The sequence below is a fragment of the Glandiceps talaboti genome, chromosome 12, assembly GCF_964340395.1.
Source record: "Glandiceps talaboti chromosome 12, keGlaTala1.1, whole genome shotgun sequence".
In the NCBI taxonomy this organism is placed as follows: domain Eukaryota; kingdom Metazoa; phylum Hemichordata; class Enteropneusta; family Spengelidae; genus Glandiceps; species Glandiceps talaboti.
This window is the reverse complement of record NC_135560.1, coordinates 19,091,870-19,112,569: the sequence shown is the minus strand read 5'-3', so window position 1 is coordinate 19,112,569 and position 20,700 is coordinate 19,091,870. Positions and strand designations below refer to the sequence as shown.

Here is a 20,700-nt window from a genome sequence, read left to right as displayed (position 1 = left end):
AGCACCTGGGGATTGTGTATTCAACGGAACGGTCCCTGGTGTATTTTGCACGCAACGTCGTTTATTTGATTTACAAATTACAAGGATCGCGTTTAAACTATCAAGAATTCACTTCAGGGCTGAATGTCTGTATCGCGTGGCTATACTATTAATGTAAAATTCCTGTCATCAATACAGAGTACGGTATTGTTAATTAGTAAACCAATCTACATGAATTACTAGAAAACGTGTACTATGTAAATGTTAAAAACTCGAATAGCACGAATATGACTTGCTAAGTTACTACAACTTCAATGGAATGGAATTCGAACATCGGACACTTTGGGTTCTTTACAAAGAAATATCACCTCCAATTAGTTACAATTCAGCCAATACTTCGTAGTCAACTATAATCCAATATTCTAAAAGATGCTGTCTAACTTACGTACTAGAATCACACAATCCTTTGTGGGGATGAGTAGTTAAAGGCCAGTGTTTCTATATAACATCCTTCGGTAAAAGGGGAACGCCACGCCATGATATCAAATAATATAAATTTCGATTGGTTGCCAAGACATACCAAATGAAAATCTTTTTCACCTCGGTTGTGCTTTCAGTTACACCATTGCCCCATTGGTCTTAGCAGACGTGAATAGTATTTGATGAACAATGCATATTCGTGGTATTTTTTATCTGAAGGTAATAAGCACTTAGGAGTCGTGAATATTCAATATTCATCTGATCCAAATTCATGTCTGCTAAGTTCCATGAGGCCACGCAATGGTGTACAACTGAACGAATAATAGAGGCGAACAAGAGATTAAATTTGGTGTTTCTTGGCTTTATACAACACATGTGCTCTGTTACTATCAATGAATGTTCGAAATTGTATGTAATCTTAGGCACGCATTGTCTAATTACCCAAAATCTTTATTTATGCAAATACTTTATTAATATTCATCAATTGTTTGGTAGCTTGAATTGAGCAAGTCGTTTTTTTTGGAAAACGATGACACGGCAAACACATACAGGCATACATACATACATACATACATACATACATACATACATACACACACACACACACACACACACACATACATACATACATACATACATACATACATACATACATACATACATACATACATACATACATACATACATACATACATGCGTAGTACATTATCTTTGTACCTGAACACAATCAGTTCATCCTCCGCACATTCAAGCGTTAATTTACTATTCAATTTGACGGGGTGGGTGGGGTTCACATTATTTTATCTTAATTTGAGGACACAATACGTCTTGATATCATTTCTTGCATTCCATGGATTCAGTCATTGCTCACCATATAATGTTGCAATAATGTTACCATAGCAACACATACATGAGTATATCTATGAGTCTCTTGTTTCCAATGTTACGCAATTATTTCAGGCATATATCAACATTAGTTCAGGCATAATATACAAACAGTCATTCTTGATCTATTACGAGAAGTCGTCACCATGGAAATGGGTGAATCGTTATGTTTCGAAGACTCTTGTGTCAGAAAAGAATATCACTCTGGGCAAAATTTCGTGAAATTGACTTCGTGACTTCCTGATGGCAGTATCAGAAAACGTATTGATGATATTTGGTATTAAACTGTCGACACTTAGGTTCTGGAGAAAGTGGACGACGTCATTTATATTTCATGAGCTGAGATCTCATTTCTTAATGGACTATTTTCATACACTCGAGTTTTGGGATTTTGAAATCAAAAGAGAGTTCTGCAAAATGCAAGGGACACTCCCATGGCATCATATACGTATAGCGTATATTCCATAAAATTGAATTTAAAGATTGTATTCATTATATTTTATTTTATTTCACAGTCTGAATAATTACTGATCATCGTCAAGTAGTATTTATCTTAAGAATGCACGCTTCAGATTTAAAATGATTTGGTACATACTTTGGAGATAAGAACGTGCAAATATCATGTAACTTTTAACTTTAGTGAGTAATATACATAATATACATAATATACATAATTCTTGATTCTCGGTAGTTAGGCAATATGTTAAGAACGCAACCTTCCAATTATATAAAATTGCCGATAATCCTTTACTGATATGACTGTCAACTGTTATGAGTCATTTGCATAACTGATTATGTTTCGTAATCGGGCAAAATCTAAAAATTGTAAGCATCAAATATCATACAATTATGTACATACCCCGAGGATAACAAAGACCATATGTTGTATAAGTTTGTTGGTGTAGTTTTGAAAAAATATTGATGAAATCTACTAATGAAGGGATATACAATATATGGAAGCTTAGAATTCACAATCTGATAATACATGTAAGAACTAATTGAAAAGCTTGCATATGTCCTTTAATACGGAAGTTGAAATCTGTTATTTGATCTACATTTTCACATTTTATATAATTATGGATGAAATTTTCATTTTTCAGCTACACTCATCTAAGATACATGATATAGCCGACCTATGAAATAAGCTATTTTTGGAGAGAACAGTGTCCACTCACTGATTTCAATCAGCGACTCGGAAGATTGTTCAACCAGGTAAAATAACTAGAATTGTACACTACACATACAACACAAACCTTTGAATACAGTGGTATAAATGGTTGATCTATCAACTCTAAACAGCAGCATGTCAACTATAACAAGGAACCAAACAGTTTTACATATACAGTCATTGCAATGAAGTTATTGTCCCGAATCTAAAAGTAGCCAATTAGGTAGAACTTATATAGAGTCTAAAATCATGTGTAAATTATGAACTCCACAGGGAACAATATGTAATAATAGCGATAATCTGGTCTTTTGTAAGATAGAAATCGAGGGACAGTGAGAATGAGCAGAAACTGTTGCACGTTTGAATCATTATCTGCTAGCCCATATAACAACACTAACTTGGTTTTAGGTTTTCTTGACTGAAATGAAGGAAAACACCCTAAATACATTAAAGTTTGACAAGATTGATAGATATCTAGATATTTATATATTATATATACGTCATAGTTTAGTAAATAATGTTGATGATTATAATTACAGGCTGTCACTGTAATGTTCTAAGCATGAACAAGTAGAACACATTACACGTACAAAAATGGAAAATGTTTCAAATTTACCAGTGCAAGTAGTGGGTCGATGTGTATAATTAGATATTTATTTTTTAATTTTTAAATTTTAAATTTATTTATTTATTTATTTATTTATTTATTTATTTATTTATTTATTTATTTATTTATTTATTTATTTATTTATTTATTTATTTATTTATTCATTCATTCATTTATTTATTCGCTTATTTTCAATCATCAACAGCGCCGTAATAAAGCAGCCAATTGCAGATGAGAAGAAATAATTCTGTACAATTTTAAATTAAGACGAAACAAGAACGCAAAAAAGGTTAAAAACAGATCTGAACAAAAAGCTTTGACATCTACATCGTGGATAAGGACAATAATAGGATAACACTACAAAGACTTGAGATAATGTCGAAGTCTGTACTCATCACTCTTTATTGTCTCCATAAATAAAATGGACAGGGTAGTTTTTAAAGAAGGGCACATCAAAATGCTACCGACTTGTTGTACAATTCATGTCAAAGACACGTGTTATCTCCAAGTCCTTCATACACGAATAAGAACTTCACGACCGATTGCATGTATAATATTGATATTTGGAAATCAATTTTTTATCAGTATTCAGAATTAATATTTCTCTACTAGAAATGAATCTCCGAAGGAGGACTTTATTGTCAGTGGGCGATATAGTATAAAATATATCTCCGAGCTTAATATGGTAATATATCAGACTCTGAAATCGTCATAATTTTATGCTATTTTGTTGTTTGCCTAAAGCAACGTGCCTACTGATATAAAGTTACACAATGAAGTAAAACACATTATAATGCCCCGAACACGATAATATATTAAAATATACATCCGGGTCCTAACCAATCTGTTGCCACGAAGATTTATAGTAACAGCATATTAGTAAGGTGAATATCTTGAGTACCTAATAGTCGGGTTAGTAACTATGTTTCCAGTATTAATTAGAAGATGTGGCTTTATATTATTAGTAAGTGTACAGTCAACAGTCAACAAATATCCGGAATGGTGAGTAAGAGTTTGGAAAAAAAAACAATAAGGAATAGTCAGGGAGAAAGCAGTTGGATAAGGGGAATAGTCAATATTCGACCGTACACACACACACACACACACACACACACACACACACACACACACACACACACACACACACACACACACACACACACACACTCACACACACACACACACAGGTAGACCAAGTCAATTGTATCAATGAACATTATTTGTTGCTACCGTCGAATCCGTTGAATCAACATGACACAAAACAACAATCTATTTATTTTTGCTTTCAGTATTTTCTTTGGGTCTTACCAAGATTACAGAGAACATTTAACGTGCTAATAGACTGTTTTGTAAATAATAGACACTTCTTTACTAATACAATGTCATTACATTTTACATACAACTTTAGACAATTCTAATGATAATACACGTATTAATTGCTCCAAGGGGCGGAGGGGACAGGAAGAGGGGGTCATCGACCAGTTGGGATAGGGGAGGGTGTTGTCGAATGAGGGAATTAATTCATACTGATGTTCTATATACGAGGATGTAAGTCATGCATCGCTCACAATATGCTTTGCTTGTATACTCCCGGGTTGAATAAATGAATTAATGATAAGCATGATACGTCTACAATAATATTATCTGTCCTTACGGATCTGTAGAAATTATCGTTTTTATTGACTTGATATATAGTCGGGTCTATAACCAGTGTTATATATAATATATATATATTATTACTATTATTATCATATATATATATTATAAGTAGTTACATATAACTGTGAAAGGACACGTTGTTCTTGAAAATAGATATCCAGCTTTTATCTACCCTTAGCTCGTTTATATTTGAAAACAGGAGCTAGATATATTTCTTTTAAAGCTTAATATTTTTGCAAAGTTTGTTTTACGTACGAACTTGCGCCCTCATCGATATGAGTACCACTCTTCTTTTTACGTCATAATTTCAAGAAGTCCGGGAAGTATGACTGGTTGACGAGTTCAGTGATGTTGACAACCTTTGTCAAGTACTGCCGTGTCTGTACACAACACCCTGTATGCAACCAAGCAACGAGAGCTTCGCAAGTCATCGTTGAATAGAGAACTTGTCAACTACTTACACATAAGGTAATTGCTTGTAAGAATAGCGAAGCGATATATGGCGGGTGACGCCGACATCACGGAGGGATTCTGCCATGTGTGAATTACAAATCTGGTCAAGGTAAATGAACACACATAACCAAATCAACAAGGCGGTGTGATTACAAAAATGATTTATATGCATTTTGTTATTTTATACAATAGTAACTTCTGTACGTGTTAGTCTGGTCAAGTAAAATCTGTGACGTGACTAGTAGACTCACTTCAAGCTTCACTCACTCACTCACTCACTCACTCACTCACAACCAACCAACAACCCTGGTAAACAACCTACACGCTCTGTGAACACAGGTACGTATACCTATTTGCTATCGAGTTGTATGTTTACTTTCGATCACTTTTACATTGTACTTACACAACAAAAGTACGGGAGAAAGTAATCTGTGAAATGTCTACTAAGCTGTGTGAATGGAATGCCATCGTTACAAGGAATGATTACTTTAGAGTAATATCACAGTTAGAATAATCGCCTTGACACGCGCTTACCTTGTTTGGGATAATTTGGGGATAGCGGGATAAATGACCTTTGAACGCTAGATCTGGCGTACATAACTACGACATTACACATATGGAAACCACACTTTCTATCCAAAGACCTACAGTCAAGGGTCGCCCATAGGTTGCACAGGGCAATTTTACAGTATATGCATTTGAAGAGTTCTGTGTTTCGTATTTCAGACGGGAATAACCACTGAGATACACGTTTTAAAACCATTGATAATTGCCAACAATTCGATTCTAAAATCGTTTATCCCGTTCGGAATAATACGGAAAATAATGTGTATCCCGTCACTATGGTTATTCCTGACTTCCAAATACGTGTAACACAAGAACGTTTTATTTAGAAAACTACGCTGCTGTACAGAAGAGGAAAACAACTTTGGAAGGAATTTCAAGAGGGTAAAACAGGTCACAAAGTCAAACTTAAAGTATATAACATAACGACGTACGTGCACGGTAGAACAAGAATTGGATTATTTAAGTTGTGCTGTCTAAGGTTGACAACCCCATACAGTGCTTTTACTGTACTGCCAAGTGTAAACAAATTTTCGTTGAGTGTTACCCATACATACATACATACATACATACATACATACATACATACATACATACATACATACATACATGTATTATTATACATGCTATGCTGGAAACTAGTGACAAAATCAAATTGACCAAGAAAAAGCTGAACCCAAATTAACAGATACCACGATTACTATGCTAGCGTGATACACTTCAATCATGGGCGCAGCATCTCAGGTGCATGATAGAATTTATATGTACACATTGAGGACAATTAAGCGAAATCGTGTGCGTGCTTTTCAAGTTAAATTGACGAGGGAGGTCGACTTTCTCTCTGAACGTTCGCAGTGACGCAATCCACATGTCTTTTCTGCTATTTGACATACTTTGACCTAGAATGTCGGTACTATTATCGTGTCAAATGCAATGAACCACTAGAAGTGTCGAGTTACCCTAAACAGAAAACGGCATCACCTACCTACCCACAGGTTGTAGCTACAAACATACTTATGCATATCAAATTTCCAAACCTGTATAGTGTTAGTTCTGTTGTGGCATTTTGTCTGTAAGCGGTAGATTGAGTGTATCAATGTATTTGCACTGTAGGACGTCTTGACGTTGTCCTTGCAGTATACTATTCATTTAACATCAAACAACCAACAACAGTACCAGGTGTACATATAAACTGCAACCTGTTTTCAGGTGATGAGGTATCTCCGTAAATGTTATTATTCAAAAATTATGTATTGAATGACAAACACGTAGACGATGCATCTATATATTTTAAAAACCCACCACGATATCTTAATGTTCAACATATCACCTAGACGTGCGGATAATCTGGATAAGACAATGTAAAAGGTCTGTTTTCTGTCGATAAACTCGTGAAGGCGATTACGTAGTCTTTTTAGCTGTTTGTGAAGTATGCCTAATCTTGGAGTCGTTGAAAGCGTTGATAAGGTGTGAAACAAGACATCTGTTGCAAGAGTTGTCTACGTAATGTGTATTTTGCACTCGATCTAAGGTTGTCTTTAGTTTTTTAAAGTGGATGAAAATTGGCTATTTATCTTGGATTTTTAATTAATAAAACAACTATATATTTGTCTACTTGAAAATACGATGTGAACGAACATATGTTAAGTCGTAGTTTGTAACTCAATAAATTACAAAACACTGAATTAACTTGTTATTGTTACAATAACTAACAGTTTACATATTTTTAAGGGATTTTTTGCAAATTATTGCATTACAAACACAGGCTTGGTGCATGTTGTCCCCAAGTAGAACAATACAGTAAGGTTGTCTTATGAATTAAAAAATCCAAAATAAATACCCATTTCTCGTCATATTGTTACTTGAACTAATGCCTGCATCAGTTACAGGCAGACAAAATAACACAGAAATAACACAGCATGCATCTAGGAGCTTGGGGAATAGATAGACCTACTGGCGTTTCATCCAGTGAAAGATAACATTTACAGAAATGTGAAATTGAAACCGAGAAGAAAGAATTCCTCTTTAAAATATGCTTAATATATGAAATGATGCCGTCAAAACTCAAAAGTCGGAAATTCTGACGAACTAACTAAATAGAATCAGTGTCTTTTCAGTCACAAAGGAGTAATGTGTACCGGCTGTAAGTTTGATTCAACAAATCATTTGGCTTCAGCTACTTCCTTTTAAAATGTCAATGGCTTTGGATTGTTTGATGTATAACTGGATCATTCAGTAGGGAAGCGTGATGAAGTAGGCTGTTTGAATTACAGTGGCAATTTAAAAAATACTGCTATTCATAGAATCGACTTCTTCAAGAAACTATCTTTATAATAGGTGTAATTGTTCGAAATGGGAATTAGGAAATATTATGTTAGCGTCAAAAGGAAAAGAAGAGACGATAAAATCAACTGACTGTGTTTTTCTTTGATAGGCAGGACTTTCATTTTTCATTCAGAGCTTGTTCCTTGCTTTGCTTCATGGCTCGTTATTTACCATTCTGTCTTCGACTATTGAAACACGGTATTAGCATTCAGAGAATTACAAAACATTTCTCACAGGCATAATAAATGAATGCTATTTGAATATATATATATATATATATATATATATATATATATATATATATATATATATATATATATATATATATATATATATATATATATATATATATATATATATATATAGAGAGAGAGAGAGAGAGAGAGTTCTGCTGAACTATTTCCATGGTCCACATCAGTTAACAATTGTCTATTTCTTTTGTATCAATTTTGTATATTTGTATCATGTGTTTCTTTGAAAGTGTAGCTTATTTTTGTTATCTGGTGAAATAGATTTCATTCATACATATATATGTATATATATCATTGCATGGAGGGGTCAAAGTTAAAGACCATACGTTTTGATAAATTACCGTTCATTTGTACATTGACCTATTTATTATGTTTCTCATGACCAGACCGACGAATATTTCTTATATCGAGCGAAATAAAAAAAAACTACGCCCTCTGCGATAATCAAAACGCCGCCACTGATGGACATATGACGATCCTACAAATGCGTATCTGGACGAAAATTATCATTCGTTGCTTAAATTCAGGACCTCTAATAGTATAAATAGTGGCCATAGTTCTTTCTGACTTGAATTGTCATTTCTACTAATGAATTGAATATCACGAACATGGGTACATATACATACACTTACTTTTTTGTATCTTAAACCGACCGACTGATCCACCCTTTTTAAGGTGTTACGATATTGAAATAAACAGGGTGTGTGCTTACAAGAGTTGTGGTTTGCTGTGCAAATATTGTACACAGACGAGTATAAATATAATACGATGGCAACAAGAAACTATTCCCAACGGAATAATTCGTTGGGTCAATAGTTTCTCCTAAATACACTATAATATCATCAAAACAGTTTACCTTAGTTACTGCCAATATTTTTATTCTCGCCTTGACGAATCCGTTTGTATGATACATCTAATTTGATAGTGACGACTTGAGTGACAAATACGTATATTTGTAATTATTTTACAATTTGTTTTATGAGGTTGAAGTCAAGGAAACGTAACATTTCTTAAAGCGTTTTTATTCGTAATTTCTTTTGGAATTTGGAAAAATGTTTGACACAATGACTTTGTAACCCGTTTCGTTTAAGTTAATAAGTATATGTTATTTATAGTTATTTAAGTATATAAACACTTGTCTCCCGTGACGGTCATCCCTCATGAGTTCAGTGTTATATATGCAGGACAAAACCGGAGTTTTGGGAAAACCTGCGTTGTTCGGTAGAGTCAAACTGAACGACACTCGTCTTACTTTCAGAGTGGTAAATTGAATCAAACCCTGAATGGGTTCAAACCCCGACCGCAGTGGTATGAGGCACATGGTTTAACCACTCGACCACCGACAACCCATTAGTAGTATACAACCCAAATTTTGGTAAAATATGTCATTAAAGGCGATATACGTTGTTTTCAGCGATGTTGTTGTGAGTTTTTTGACGCCCCTTTTGAAATAGATTTTTAGTAATACCATATAGTTTGCTTTCAATTGAACACTTACACAAACAAAATAATACACGATTTCTACTCACATTTGCTCAAAACTCAATAGTGCCGATTATGCAGAATCGAACAGAGAATGCTGTAAGCATCATGTGGTCTCAGTTGCCATGGATACCACATGAAATCGCCAGGTGCACCCCAGATTTTGACGACAGTCTTCGAGAATACTATGTTGCATCCGTTGATATAGTAATTACTTAACGCCGCGAAACAAGATAAGTATCGTGCCCACGGCACACAGATTTCCTACAAGCCATGCTAAATTGACGATTAATGGCATTTATTGTCGTCATGATCGTTCAAAACTAGAAATATGATATCGACAGATAAGGTTGTGACAACCTATAAGAGAGATTCTAGCCCACAGCAATGAATTGCAAGAAACCTCAGTTGTTAATTTTAACATCAAGAAATTAACAAGCTGCAGCTTTATTTTGAATGAATAGAATTCGATTAGTAATATACATGTATAGTAAGAAATAAACAATTTTGTTATTTTCCCCCAAATAAATGATAACTTTCGACAGAGTAGACAGTTGTTGACAATTGACATCTGGCAATCACCTGTAAAACAACACATCATTTAACTTTGATCGAGTCATCTCTGTTCAGACTGATATTTCATGCATTGACGTTATGTTTGTCAGAATCATTGGTAGGGTAAATTCGATTCAGTGATAACACAACCACGTGTGTGGATCTTGAAAGATAACTTGTCACTAATGTCATATATTGGTCGCCATATTAACATTCCGGTGATTTCAATCCCAGTATACTAGTATCTATCCTTGGTCCACTCTCTACGAATGGCAGTAACATCTTTTTTTGTGTGTTTATAAACTTTTTATTCGAGTCCCAAAAAGGAGAAGAAAAGGTTACATTACACAACTGTCAGAAAAATCAACAAAGAAACATTACAATATGATCAATGTATTGAAAATAAGTCATGGTTGTGGACCAGTTAGTTGTAAATATTTTCCCCATTTTTTTATGTGGTTATCAAGTTTGTTTTTCCTGAAGAATTCTGTCTTCTGCACATGCTGGACATAATTCATAAAGTTTGCAAAGTGAAGCTCCTTTTTATTACATCTCAAAGTATAAATATATCTCTTTGCAACTAGTAGTAGGAGGTTGACAATTTTCGGAAACTGTGAATTTCCAAGCAAAACAGTCTCTGGATTCAGCGGAGTCTGGAAGCCCAGGCCTCTTCCGAATGTATCACTAAATTTTTTCAGTGAAAAAGGAGATGAATAAGAGTTTCCTCATTGTCTGCACAAAACGTGCAAGCACTTGAGGGAACTCTGGGTGGTGTCATTTTATAAAGGGAAACATTTGTTACTAGAATGTTGTGAACTTGTGTGTCAGCTTCCACTGGAATTCACGCCATTTTGTATCTAAGGTTAACTGTAAAGGTGACTGGTAAATATATTCCCACTCCTGAATAAGACTGTTCAACGTGGTTATGAAAAATATTTCTGACCGAGGAGAAATAAAGTAATGCTTAACAGTACCAGCTGTGATACGCTTTGTGGTGCAATGGTTAATATGATAATGAGTGCTTCTGACATATTCTTTGAATAAAATGCCAAGCATACCCTCATCCTGATCTACTGTAAATGTTGACATATCAACATTTTGTTTCCAGGCAGCTGGCAATGCAGAGATCAAAGCATACCATCTAAGAAAATCCTTATTTGCAGCACCCTTCTGAACAACACGCTCCCATTTTAGAATGGTACCATTGGTATCAAATAGGTGACCAATATATTTAAAGCCAAGTTTGTACAAATCTTTAAAAAATAACATCTTTCCGGTGATATCAACCCCAATATACTCGTATCCAAGGGGTCCACTCTCTACCAATGGCAGTAACATCATTCCGGTGATATCAACCCCAATATACTCGTATCCAAGGGGTCCACTCTCTACCAATGGCAGTAACATCATTCCGGTGATATCAACCCCAATATACTCGTATCCAAGGGTTCCACTCTCTACCAATGGCAGTAACATCATTCCGGTGATATCAACCCCAATATACTCGTATCCAAGGGGTCCACTCTCTACCAATGGCAGTAACATCATTCCGGTGATATCAACCCCAATATACTCGTATCCAAGGGGTCCACTCTCTACCAATGGCAGTAACATCATTCCGGTGATATCAACCCCAATATACTCGTATCCAAGGGTCCACTCTCTACCAATGGCAGTAACATCATTCCGGTGATATCAACCCCAATATACTCGTATCCAAGGGTTCCACTCTTTACCAATGGCAGTAACATCATTCCGGTGATATCAACCCCAATATACTCGTATCCAAGGGGTCCACTCTCTACCAATGGCAGTAGCATCATTCCGGTGATGTCAGTCCCAGTATACTTGTGTCCCAAGGGGTCCACTCTCTACCAATATTGCAGCATCGTCATTCCGGCGATGTCAACTCTAGTATAATTGTGTCCCAAGGGGTCAATGCTCTATTGCAGTTTGATAATTTCTTCTTCAACAACTGCAATATGGTAGTTATACAATTTTCTATGTGATGTCTTAAACCATTGGACGGTTTAGTTAACGATGTTTGGTTTGTACTCCTACCAAATTTCCATAGGCTTAGAATGAATCTGGTTTCAGTATAATGGTATTTGTTTCCCCAAGACATTTTTTAGTTCCTAAAGGTATCTTAAATTGGTTTGGTGTTTTCATACTCTCTCTATATATATATCAAGTGTTCACCACATGCTAGCGTTGTGTCTAGTAGCTGGCTGTCCATTCCAAACCAGTTGGTTTGAGATCGCTAGAAAGCCAACGACGAGTGTATAGACTAACCACATACAGCAAGAAGGTCCTAACAACACACAAAGAGAAACTAAGGTACTAGGTGAGGCTGATTTATCTTAGCTGTATTTATTTATCTGTTTAGGAGATCCAGAAAAAGTCAGATTTACCAAGCCTGCATCGTGCAATCTCTCTAAATTAAAGATTGACAAATGTGAATTTTTAATAGGTGTATACTGGGTCGATGTACATGTATTACTAGTAGAGAAAAAAAATCAAGTTTAATGACCTTTACACCTCTTGAAACAACGACCACTGCACTGTGTGTTGGGGCCAGCTGTGAGAACAACGAAGGCGCGCCTAACATTATGTATTTCCCATAATGCCTAGCGTCAGTGTACAACAGGTCTCTTCTGAGCCATATTTGTTATTTTCTATAACTCTATTGGGGCGAGATTTCCTAATGCCTCTTGGTGAGAAAAACTTTTCTGGGTCCCGTAAACATGAAGAAATGCAGCTAGTGTAAAATTTGCCCCACCTTTGATCCCCTTTAATGGTATGTCTGGCAACAAACAAATCACGTGACAATTCATCAATTAGTACAACAAATCATAGAACGAACGATTTGTTGGTACGACCAGGTCGTCTGCTGTTGTCTGTTGGTTGTAATTATACGATTTATATATAACATATTATCGTACGGATTTCACCCAATACAAACATCCGATTATTCAGTTTTATAGTTTGGGAACACCTACAAGTTACGTTATGTTTTATATGTAATTTCCAACAACAAAAAACGCAACATTTTCATCTTATACTTCGTTGACAACCTTACTCTGTGTACTGTGTCTTGCACATAGTGTAAGACATATGGTGTAGACGTTCTTTCGTGTGTAGAAGTGTTTGACTGTCCAGTTACCTGCCTTCTACTCTTATTTACTGCTTAGGGGTCACGGGGTCACCAAGGACAAAACTGTGTAACTGAAGGTAACTGTAATAAAATATTTAGAAAGCCAGTCGTGTAGATTATTGTCCGATTTCAGTGAATCTTAGCATATGGTGACCTCTATTGTTATCGTTCCAGTAGAGAGAACACTGCAGTGGTGAAACAAACTAAAGTGTTTGTTAATTTATGGTACTGAACAGTCATTCATCTTGTTATTTACCATCGTATGTTTGTCTGTTCTGGTAGATTGCTGTAGATTGAGGACATTGTGACAAGAAGTAAACACACACATTGTGCGCACATACAAATGTCTACATCTTCAGACGTATAGTTTCCAGCCAATGCACTATACCGTCGATGGGATGACTTTGTCCTACATACTCGCCAACTAATGGTGCAGCAAGTTAACGATGGCAATCAATCGAGTGTGACTGCTGCAGGGGACGTAGACATTACTGGTAAACATATGTTACATGTATGTTTAGTCACACGTGAACCTTATAACGTTTCTTTCGTACAACAAGTTACAAGGTCGATATATACTGGAAGTTGAAGGAGCAATATTGCAATATATGGTGCGATTCTCTTCAAGTTTACCACATATAAATCTATCAGACTTTCAAAACTTCAAGAGGTATGTATTACATTGCATACTGTTTCTTTTAAATTGGTTAACTTTTAGACACAGTGCTAGTTTCCAACGAAGAAATGCTCCGTCGTACACTTCTATCGATGTAGTTGCAGAAGCTGGTCTTGGACAAAAGTGGTTCATGGTTTACGTAGTCGGTTTTGGATTCACATGTAACGTGAAAGTAAGAACCGTTATTGTGAAGTCTGATAGTCAAGTCTCAGGGCTAGAACCGGATGTAACCGACACTTGTTCCTACTCCAGACATAACAAAAGAATAACATTTGTTCAGTACAACATACCTCCTTATATATTACCTGTACACGTGTACATGTTCACAAATGAATTAACTCCAGTGTTCTAAGATAGAGATGTACTTTAATATAGAATGTCAGTATTATTTTAAATATATGTATTTCTGTAAGTATCTTGTGGGCAAGTCTACGACATCTTTGTATCGGGCAAACAAAATACAGCTGTAGCTTTACATGCATTTTCTGAAGAGCTGACGATGGTGTAATTCCAAACAAAAGGAATAATATCTTATGTGATAGTCTTGTACATGTATACAGGTATCAACTATCAATGTCCAATTTGCACCCTTTGCTTCTGTTGATACCGAGAATGTCTCCGTATATGGGGTTCACACAAACATCGGAATAGTCTGTCACTGTATCTTTTTAAGGGGGGGGGGAGGGTACATTTGTTTAATTGATTGTTGAAATATGTGTACTTTATCCAAACTACTTCATCATGTAAACTCTGACCGGTTGAGTTCTTCCCGGGAATTCATGATCATAGTAGTGAAATAACGCAATTCTTCGATTATCGATTCATCGAAGTATGAGACATTCTAGATCAATAAACTATTTCGCATGTACTCTCTCGCCTATTCGATTATTATATAGTATGTCGACTCGGGGTCATCCCAGTACAAGGTTCTGCACAATATTAAGTACACTTCTGACGACTACTTTTGAAATTGGAAAAGAGGGCTTGGGCAGGTCTTTAGTCAGAGCCATTTAATCTCCAGATAGTGAAGTGTAGCTAGGGTGTGTGATGGCAAATAGAACGGTCTCAATAGAGGTACGGGACCTCAGGCTGTTTACATGTACATGTATAATATATAATATATAATATGGCGATTGAATTACTTAATTAAGAAATATCCCGTAATTCCGGGTCAAATTTACAACCATTCTCACATGACCTTTACAATTCGAAACTGTTCGGCTACAAATTTGGTCGACCTAGCATCACAATATTTCACATGAAGATGGAATTTTTGCCTTTTCACTTGTCAATAACTGATTAGTGCTTGAATAACTGATAGTGCTTGTAAATGTCAAAAGTCTGTTACAATATTCAGTGCGACTTACTTTTTCTAAAAACATTTGATAATCATACAATGTTTTGATATTTAGTCAACCAGACGGACGGACGGAGCCCATTGTAATAGATGGATGGGGGACTGAATATTGGGCCTTAGTTAGAGACTGTGTCACAGTGACTTTAATTAATAGCGATAGTAATGGCCAAGTTTAGATTGTTACATAATTGTGCGAGAAATTAGAATGTTTAATAATTGAATTGTATGAACCATATAACCATTTACATTATTGTGGCACTAATCATGTTTCATCAACTGACCACAGAGAGATGACCATCATTGGTAGTGAATACCAATGGATGCCTAAATGCAAACTAAGCATTAGGTAGATAGCTAACACATTCACAAACATATTATAGAACGTAGGTTTCAGTCTCAGTTAGGGACCATTTATAAACACCCACAAATAGGATGGGGGAGTGGGCATGAGGATGGGGATATTATGGCTCTAGATAGTACTCAATTAATATAACATTTGAGTCACCTTATCCATCTCCTGTACCATTTATACAACCTACAGAGCTATTTCGACCGCTCAACATAGCGCCCTCGTCGTGCGGTCTGAGGGTCGACGATGTGCATATGCGTATAGTTTGTGTTATGTACTTGTTTTAGCTAGTATCATTGAATCACCGACAGCAGTGAACTTTTTTCCTGTACTCTTTTTCTCAAACTTTTGAATATTAGTGTACAAAATGAATACTGGATTGAATCACAACTGTGACTGAATCCTTTGTCTCTCGAATTCGGAAAAGGTGGCCAAACATTAAAGTCACACATTCTCAGGCTGGATAATTCGAGAACCCATTTTCAGCCAAATCTGTGTACACCAAATGAAAGAACATACAAACTAAAGTTTTATTTAGAAGTACATATTAGCCGATGGTGGTTTTTTTTGCGTTAATTTCTGATACCAGATTCGATATCAGTGTCGTATATTCGCAAGAAAGATAGAATAAATACATTTAAATTATGATACAAAAGTGTTCACCAAATATAGGCTGTACCCCTCTACGTTTAAGCAAAATGTTGATGTATTCATTTGCAATAATAATAAAAAATAATAATGTTAGTTTTTATCTAGCACTTTCCCACTCTGTGCTCAAAGCGCTTTACAATTATTACTCCTGACTCGGATCTATATCGGCACAACGGCCCTTTATACTTTCTTAACTCTTTGAGTCGAGGAGCATACAATCCATTGCAGCCTTTATAGGCGCCGAGGATTAAAGCATTCACATTGCAATGTGAGAATATAAACCAATAATCGTCATATAAATCTTTTGGGATATTTTTGAAAATTTGGTCATCAGAAACCTGTAAAAACCCGACCCTGGAAGCAAGGCGCAGTGTTAGAGGGAGGGGAAATATTGAAAGAGAGGGACAAACAGGATAAATTATTCACGGAAATGAAATTGTTCTTTATCCTTTGTCAATAATTATGACATCGCACAATTATTCTGCATTTGCAATGGTACATTCATGAGAGGAAACCCGCAAGTTTGCTATAATATAATTTTTAATTATTTTGATATTATGATTGCACAGTTTAACATAGTTTAGTTTTACTGTATGTACTGGTTGTATAAGAGACGACGTTGTGAATAACTTTATACGGGGATTTACTTTAAGATTCATAATTTGAAATGATTAAATGATCATCTATTTGCTTTCAATGGTCGGCTTCATCTACGATGTCGACATTTGACGTTATGAGGTCATTGTGTAAGTTAAAACATTTCGAGCGTGTTTAGTAAAATTTCCAGATCATAGACGAGTTATTTTCCAGTACACTGTTATTTCTTGAAACTAGAGACTCTGGTACTAATCTAGCTGTGAGCGTTGTAATATCGTGCCGTATCTCAGTTACTTCTGAACTGATATCCAGCTGCGGCCACGAGGTACTGTGTGAATTTCTTTTATACGTGATCAGATGCGTCACAAAATCACGGAAAAAAAAGAGAATTGGTTGCCACAGTTGAAAAATAATAGCCGTTATCATTGTCATTGTAGCTACAGTAGTTTTAATAGAGATAGTCGGATTCGCTGTTGTTGTAGAGGTGTGGATTTATATTTGTGATTTTGGTTTTGGTGGTGGTCACGATGGTGGTGGTGGTGGTGGTTATGATGATGATGATGATGATGATGATGATGATGATGATGATGATGATGATGATGATGGTAGTGTCATAGAGGGTGGTGACTGTGATATGCTTGTGGATGGGATGTGTTGATGATGGTGACAGTAGTATAGATGGCAGTGATAGTGGGGCCAGTTGTAGCTGGTAGTGGTAAGTCGGGATGAGGGAGTGGCTGAGGTAGGGGCAGGGGTGGGGGTGATGATGATAGTAGGCAGTTGGATCTGCTCCTTGTGATTTTTTGTCGAATAAATTATTGAACCGTAAATGTACTGTGTAAGAAGTGACTATTTTTACATTGCTAACTAGTCATTTATCACGAAGTTTGAAAACCAGAACTATACATTAAAAGATAATTAATCAAACAATACCAATTAGTCTCGCATTATGTAGTAATTGTCTACGATATTAAAATAGACACACATTACAGAAGTGTTTCGGGTTTCGTTATATACTTAATAACAAAAAACGTAAAAAAAATATTTTGTAAATTTCTGAATTTACGATTACACAGAAATTGTATATTGTTATGGTCGACAGTAACGCCATCAACGTCCTTCTTGGTAATATTTTCGTTTACACGTTGTTTACTATACATTGTCAAAGATATTAGTTTGGACGCCTGCAGTGAAATAAAATATATCATTAATGTCTGATTCTCAGAATCGTAGAAAACAATATATTTTACATACGCTGTATTCTAAGAATCGTAGGAAGTCATATATTCCAGGGACGTGTGTTTATACATCCCTGGTTTTACATATACTGTTAGCGTAAAGTGGGAAATTGGGAACGGAAAAGATGTATCTAGCTACCAGAGTCCGCACCCGGATTACACACATCTAGATATATGTGCACGTATTTGAGTACGCTGTTCGTTTTTTAAAAGAAAATGTTATGTAAATATCACACTGAATATTTCGCTAATTGCAGCCTTCTGTCAACAAATCATAGAGATAAAATATAATAACTCCTGGTCAAGTGTGACGCATGTCGACAAGTGAAGATTGAAAGCAACTGCATGACAAGATACTAGATTGTCTAATCCGAGTCGCTGTACCAACGATGGTCTCTGTGTGTGTGTGTCTGTCTACTTGTAAAATGGTTCATGTCGGGAATGCTTTTGTGGTAGCTTACTTCACTGTGAGGTAGCTGACTTATTTTGTGTCGAATTCTTGGTGTATTTAGTTTTGCTACCCAAACACTTTGTCGTGTATGTTGGTCTTGGGTAAAATGTCGTGAATGCACCCGGCACCCGATAGTCTATAGAGTGTAGTGTACCATGCGTCAACACTACATACAACTTGCTGTGTAACTTTAAACATGCTGTGTTTGAGAGTCTATTAAAAATAACAACTTTCGAACAGGTGGTGCGGTGTGCGCTATCCTGATAAAAAGGTATGACGCGATTGATTCTGAGTCACAAGATGTCATTCAAGTAAATTTGACAGGTATTGTCTCATATACCAGGTGTTCACAAGTCTTTCAAATCATACGTACACTCTAAAGTAATGTGTTCAGTTCCTGAACACATGTTAGAACTCTTAATTGTAACATATTTTGAAAGCAGTATATGTGTTCTTTATAAATATTAGAACGCAAGTGTTCAGATTTAGAATGCATGTGTTCAGATTTAGAACAGAGTTTTTATTTTTGAACGCATAACATATGTTCAAAATCTTATAAACTAGAACACTGTTGACGCATCAGAACACTGTAACAGTTTTTGAACACACAGTAAGTGTTCAGAACAAGAATAGAACACATGCATTCTAGATCTAAACACTAGTGTTTTATGTTTGGACACACACGACTCTAAACTGAACATATGGGACGCGTCCGAAGCGTCAAAATCTTTAGAGTGCTATAGGTCAAAGGTCATATGTGTTATATGTATCATACTTCTTTGTAGCTCAATGAGAAATACAACGATTGAAGGTGATGCGTTTTCAAGTCTTTTGATTTTATTTGTAAATATTATGAGAATACCCGTTTCTTTTAAGATAAGAAATTTGTTTACAAACGAACAACGTTGCAACACAGTGATTGTTGACATCATTGTAGCTTGTATTGCATGCTGTTCGGGGCAGCAGGTTTTATCAGAACGAGATGAATGGATAAGTTTAAAAGATTTTGCTGTGCTATGGAATCACACTAATACTTTCAATCGGTTCTATATCCTATACATCAATTACTTACAATCGTAAGCATATATGATCGGCTAAAACATACAGGGCTTCCGTCCAGGGGCCAATAATTTCTGACTTCGTAGTATGCCTGCTGGGCATTAATAATCCTGCACAGTGGCTTAATACTACGACATTGCACAGTGAAGGCAATCTAGATTGTCAACGTGATTCATCTTCGGCAATTGACTGCTGCGATTTTATCATCGAAATAAGACCTTCATTTTGCTTTAGATTCTCAATTTGGAATCCTCTATCGGAATCTCAGTCAAAAGTCCATCAGTCTTAACTTGGCATCTAGCATCTTTGGCCGTTGGTTGATCAAGTCTGCCATATTAGCTTATGTCAAATGTCGAATAAGTTAAGTACGCTTTGACTATCCTGCCATATTATCTTACGTCAAATGTCGAATAAGTTAAGTAGGCTTTAGATACACCGACTCACTCTCTGTAGAGATTTATATAACAGGTTAAGAATGCTAAAGATAACTGCATGTCGTGTCAGTTTCCTATAACAGTTGTCATTATTTAAAGATCATTGTTTATTGATCTTGTTTATTTCGAGAGGATCACTGAAATAGAGTTGAAAGCATCACTCATAGAAGCTAACGATGGCAGGAATCTGTCAAAAATGTGACTAGAATATATAAAATGTAGTTCCATATGTAAATGATGACGAATTGAGCTTTTGGGACATCCAATGTTGTCGTGTGTGAAACGTCAGTGTTTTGAATAATTACGCTTGATATGGTGTCATGACA

General features: G+C 35.7%; 1 protein-coding gene across 1 annotated transcript in view; it reads left to right on the top strand.

The window, feature by feature from the left end:
• Positions 1-5,142: 5,142 nt before the first annotated feature.
• LOC144443062 (small conductance calcium-activated potassium channel protein 2-like) overlaps positions 5,143-20,700 on the top strand; it is an 84,344-nt gene continuing 68,786 nt past the window's right edge. The window contains exons 1-2 of the mRNA XM_078132435.1: positions 5,143-5,246; positions 5,424-5,570. The gene's annotated coding sequence lies outside the window, so the exon portion shown is untranslated. The remainder of the gene's footprint in view (positions 5,247-5,423; positions 5,571-20,700) is intronic.